Here is a 5,815-nt window from a genome sequence, read left to right as displayed (position 1 = left end):
GACTTAACCTTTATTTTAACAATTTAAATTTTCCTTCATCCAATGATGCTTTGTACCAAGTTTGGTAAAAATTGGCCCAGTGGTTCTTGAGAAGAAATCGAAAATGTGAAAAGTTTACGGACGGACAGACGGACGGACGACGGACAAAGTGTGATCAGAAAAGCTCACTTGAGCCTTCGGCTCAGGTGAGCTAAAAATGGGGAAAGAATTTAAATATGACAGAGGAAATTCGGACTGCAATAATTCTTAATATGAAGCAACGCTGTTCCATTGCTTTAATATTTCATTATTTTTAAAAAGAGTTTTGTTGCTTGTAATATTTTGTGTGAGAAGTAAAAATGGTCATAGTTTGAAAAGTAGAGGTATTTCTCGAGAAATAATGAGGGGCCACTAGCATGAAAAGTAGGACATTGACCTAGTTATTTGAAATTGACACAAGCATTATAGGTGTGCAATGTGTAATATGTGTTTTTTGTTCTTATCAGTGGAATTTTTGGTCAAGTGAGTAAAGGTATACCTTGATGATGTCTAAGTTATTTAAATGCACTTTTTGATTAGAAAACAGATATATTCTCTTCATTTATATTTTTTTTCAAAATCCATGATAATGACTTATATGCTTTTTGTGTCATAATCTTCCTTATGATTTTCATAAATTAAGAGAATTAATAAAATAGAAAAGCACGTTTCTATTCAAAGTACATATACATTTTCTCCTTTTAATATATTCATGATGAATTCGTGGTTGATATCAATTTTCAGAGATTCCAAGTTGTTCTTGCAAAACTATAAGGCCTTGGTCCTCTTAAATTAACTTGATCTATGGATGAGAGTCGTACTTCTCTCCTCATATGGACTTTGTCCTGGTCTGTAGAACACGCTATATTACTTTTCCGTTCATAAGTATTTTGTTTATTGATAACAGTTCTGCTGTACTGGTCGGCGGGCGTGTCTACGGTTTTGAATTTCGGAAAATACACTCGACTGTAGTCATAAGTTCTTTGGTTATGGTGTACCTTATGATATGTTATCTCACTTATACTTTTTGGAATACAATTTATATTGTCCTCAAATTCTTCATAGCGAATCAGTTGCAGTTCTTGTACCTGATTGGTTGAGTCTACTGACTTGGCCATGATATTTTGGACCTCATACTTTCCTTGTCGTCGATGTCTAAAGGAAGGAAATTTCATCATTTGAAATAAATACATGCTATTTTATATACTTAGTTTACACGTTCATTTATCCCTTGTACCATTAACTTAAGGAATAAGGTTTACTTGCTTATACGACTTGTAAATGCAAGGTTTTAAAATATGATATTTTCGTTCCCTTCTTTTATTTGTACAAATTAAAATAGAAATGGTAAAGTTAGCTTGGAATGTTTGAAACAGTGTAAAATGCACACTTGACCTAAAAGCCACTAAGGTAAAGTCATGCACCAAAAATCAGTCCAAAATCTGCAATCATGCAGAGAAAAAAATACGGAAAATCTTGAACAATTAAAAATGTCGTTACTCATTAAAAAATAATTGAAGCAGAACGAATGCAAAATTGATTTGTAATTCAACAATATAACTAAATTATGAAAAATTAGCTCAGTGTCTTTAATCATTTAGAAAAAGTGTTAAAACTGAATGGGACAAACAGACAATCAAACAGAGGGACCAGACGGACTGACAGACGAACAACTAAACAGACAAACAGCTGGACGAGCAAGGAAACAATAGTTTCACCGGTAGGCAACTATTAAATAATTGTGAGGAGAATCCCTCCTTCAAATCTATCTTAGTTTTAATTTTAAAAAAAAACCATATATTTTTCTGTAAAAATATGCTAAAAATTATGTTTCTTTATGCAAAAAATCTTCATAAAAAATAAAACTAAAACATTACTGATCTTAAAGTAAATAGTACAAAAACGTTGTTTTTTTTTTTCCACAGCATAGAACGCAGTTTTTATTTTGTAAAAGTACTTAAGCAATATGGAATGAATTTTTGAATTGGTGGAACAGTTTGAATTTGTTTTATCCAAGATATTTCATGTCAAAATGTGATACTCGGGGTATTTGGAATTTGTGCAAATACTTAAAACATACATCTGGAATCTATACTGTAGTAAGAGAAAAGTATAGATTTTTTACTTTGAATGACAAGAATTATTGGAAAATCTGGAAAACTGATCCATGTTTTAAAGAGTTTTTATAAAAGATTAAGCCCGAACCATTTTCCGTTCTTATTTAAGATAATTTTAAGTATATAGCCAATAAAAAAGCTTTTTCTGTATTATACTATATATCTATTTCTTTACAGAAAACAAAATTAAATTATGATTGGACCAAACTTCAGATTGCTCCTTTTCCCTCTATTTATTGCATTATTGAGAGGACTTCTATAGACGGTGCCTGCAGTCCGTCCAATCCTTTTCTGTTTATACATGTACATAGTAAAATATTGTTTAAATCAAATTATTTATTTCATTTGAAACAAAAAATCACCGTCATGAAAATTGCTCTTTATTAGGCTTAAATAAATGCATGAACCTTTAAATGACGTGAACAAAATCTGTGGATTTACCTGTATATAAAAAGAAGTAAAACAAAGATCAGTATTAAAAGCTGAAAGGCAATGATTCCAATAACTGCATGAAAAACAAATTGACATTCTTCTGTAATATTTTTTCTTTCACCTAAGAATGAAAAATAAAGATTAATTTTAACGACATAAACGATAATATGTTATCTTGGATCAGAAAAATTGACATTTAACGCTGATATAATCAATGAATTTTCACATTCTGTTTCTACAAAAAGTATTCTTGCAATTTTTTTTTTTAAATTTCAAATATTATATATCCTGTTACTTTCTTTTTAAAGCATTTTTAAATGTGTAACAGTCTGCCTTTTGTCTATTTTAGAACAATATTCTCATGTTTGTTTCACTGATAACTTGGCTTACACAAAAGATATATATGTATTAACTGAGTATTAGCTTTTAAAAATAAAGAAAATTTCTATAGTATTATTCTAATGAATTCTTTTATTACAGGTCATTATTTTCTCGACAATTTCAGATCATAACAGAATGAAGATAAACAAGTCAATAAGTTAAGCCAATGAAAATAAGTCAAGCAAATGTTAATTTTAGATACTATGTGAATAATGTTTTTCAGCACATTTAACATATGCCATAAAATGCCGCACAATTTTGTACATTCAACCTTAAAAGGCTACTACATGTTGTAGCACATTGGAAGAACTTTCGCTTGGTTACCGGTAGGTACTGAGTGCAATTTTGTTACCGCCACCGCGTCAAATAAAAGACGCTACATAGATAATGAATGGTCATTCTTTGACAATGTTAAAAAATATATTAAACTAATTGGCATTTTGGATGAGACCCTAAAAACCGTACCTGTGAAACAATACGCGTTGGCACGATAAAGTCCCCTTACTGTTCGATGACCAAAGTAAAAAGATCTAAATTTGAAGACCTTTTCTATTATGTGATTTTGTCTCATATTAATGTAAAAAAGGTGTTAGCAACAAACAATCAACCATTCCATCTTCAAAAATTAAAGAAATCAATCACTTACCTTGACTTTTACTGATCGTAATATTATTTCTCTCTATTTTGCTATTGTGCTCACTAACTAAAAAAAATTTAAAAGCGGCAGATTATTCATATTGTTTATTATTATGGTGATTTTCAAAGAAGTATAACTGAAAAAAAAACTAAATTATAAAAGTGTAAATGTTTGAATTCTTATACATTTCTGACGATCTGTTCTTCCATAACTTACCAAGTACAATCTCTCTCACAATCGAATATTTCTGTTTTCCATATTAACTCTTAAATGTAAATTTTTGATTTTTTTGGTTATATTTTGCATAATATTTGATATTTTAGTTGAAGGAGCATTTTGAAATATACATGTGGTAGAGAAGATGGAGAGGACAAAGTATGAACATGGCCAAATACTCTAGAATGTATCTCAGGTAAACTTCAAAGCACACTTGTATGATAGCTTGGAACAAATCAAGTGTGGTAGTTTGCACAAAACACCCTTATAAAATAGTTTGTATAACACACACTTCCATGATAGTTTGGAATAAAAGGCCGTGGTATTTTAGGGAAGGAAGATATTATATAAAAGACATCACAGAATCTGTCTTAATTATGGTATTTATGTCTTCCAAGTTTGTTGCGCAAGTGTTTGCTCCTGGTACGAATAATTTCGAAAGCAAGGTATACTTATAGATAAATTGACGTTAGAGGGAACTTAATAATCTCGTTAAAGTTATTATTTCTTTTATTCTAACGGACTTATAATGACGTTGTTAGCAAATATAATTGGGTTACAAGTACTTTTGATAACTTGTTTTATATTCACTGTTAACTATTTGTTTTTAATACAGTACAATATACTATACAATATATCCTTGATCGATTCATGGCTTACATCAGATGTGTCAATTCAACAGGGATGGTTACTAATCATAGGCACATGATCACACCTCAGGAATTTCCTTGGTTCCGATTTTGATGCATTTTATAGAGGTTTGTTTTGTTTGTGAATTTTTGAGATCGATAACTTTTTGTTGTCTTCATCTTTTACATTATCCACTTAAAGGGGTCATTTCTGAACTTGTAAATAGTATTCAAAATAAGATGTTACCTGAACTTGATTTACCCGAGAAACCTGAAAAAAAGAGAAATACACCTTGAAACCATTTTCAGTTTTGAGATATCATTTTACGGAAAAAGGAATTGAATTGCTTGTTGTATGCGCATTCCGACTTCTAGAAAATCATTACTTATGTTTTGCCAACATGGGTGTTTTTGCAAAAACGAATATAACATTGAGTTTTAAATTAAATCAAGGAAATGAAACATTAACAATTTTCATTTTAAGTAGATGTTATTTTCAACAAAAATTTTGGGGAAAATATTAGAAGGATAGTTTCCTTTTAAGGTATGTCACTCGTGAAGTTTTTTAAATCAAGGATTTTTTAAGAAGTATATTTTGGATAAGTATTCATATAGTGTGACTCAAAATCGCAGATGAAATAGGGGATCAGTGTGCATCTTACTGATCTACGGTACAATTAAATTGACCTTTTTGCACTTAAACTTTAACTGTTTCGTAAATTACTGTAACCTTTATCATATTTTATGAGATGTGACCATGGCAATAAATGTAATTTTATTTTACTTAAAATAGTTTGAATAATATTTATTATCGAACAAATCTTGCAAATAATAAGCGTAAATTATTGTGTGACCTTTTTGCACTAAAAAGTAACATATTTGGGGTATTAAAAAAACTAAATAAGTAATAAAACCTTTTCTTAAATCAAACCTTTTACGACTTCAGTGCTGATCAGTCACAAAATTATACAAATATCACAGTTTAGAAGATATTTATTGGTGCGAATATTAAAAGTTTAAAGAACGCCAACCATCGTTTTCACTTCTAGTGCCGAGCGCTTGGCGGAGGAACAGTCACTACCTTTATTTACGTCTTAGGTATGACGCGGCGCCGCGAACGAGAATCGATCCCGGGCCTCCCGATCACGAAGCGAACGCTCTACCACTAGGCTACCGTGACCTAATCAAATTGACAGATAAAGCATAACGAAATAAAAACATCTTATTTTTGTCTATGTTTACACGTTTCTATTCATTTTCTAGCGTTAAATTACATCTCTAAATATCAATATTACAAAAACTTGCGTTTAAAATTGACGTCATCTTGCCTACTATGACGTCATAATGTAGTACTGATTTAGTCCAGATAGAATATTTTGTATGCT

General features: G+C 30.4%; 1 long non-coding RNA gene across 2 annotated transcripts; it reads right to left on the bottom strand.

Moving 5' to 3' along the window:
- Positions 1–997: 997 nt before the first annotated feature.
- LOC134234517 (uncharacterized) lies at positions 998–4,704 on the bottom strand. 2 transcript variants are annotated; one of them, XR_009985194.1, is made up of 3 exons: positions 4,678–4,704; positions 2,577–2,688; positions 998–1,173 (listed from the first exon to the last, which is right to left on the bottom strand). It is a non-coding gene; the product is annotated as an uncharacterized LOC134234517 (long non-coding RNA). The 2 variants fall into 2 exon arrangements; XR_009985193.1 differs by lacking the exon at positions 4,678–4,704 and having other exon boundaries at positions 2,577–3,607.
- Between the last annotated feature and the right edge of the window lie 1,111 nt (positions 4,705–5,815).

This window comes from Saccostrea cucullata, unplaced genomic scaffold (genome assembly GCF_032062105.1).
Source record: "Saccostrea cucullata isolate Sc308-1 unplaced genomic scaffold, CSIRO_AGI_Scuc_v1 ctg3471, whole genome shotgun sequence".
NCBI lineage: Eukaryota > Metazoa > Mollusca > Bivalvia > Ostreida > Ostreidae > Saccostrea > Saccostrea cuccullata.
Note: the sequence above shows the minus strand (reverse complement) of the source record. Positions and strands in the feature narration are given on the sequence as shown.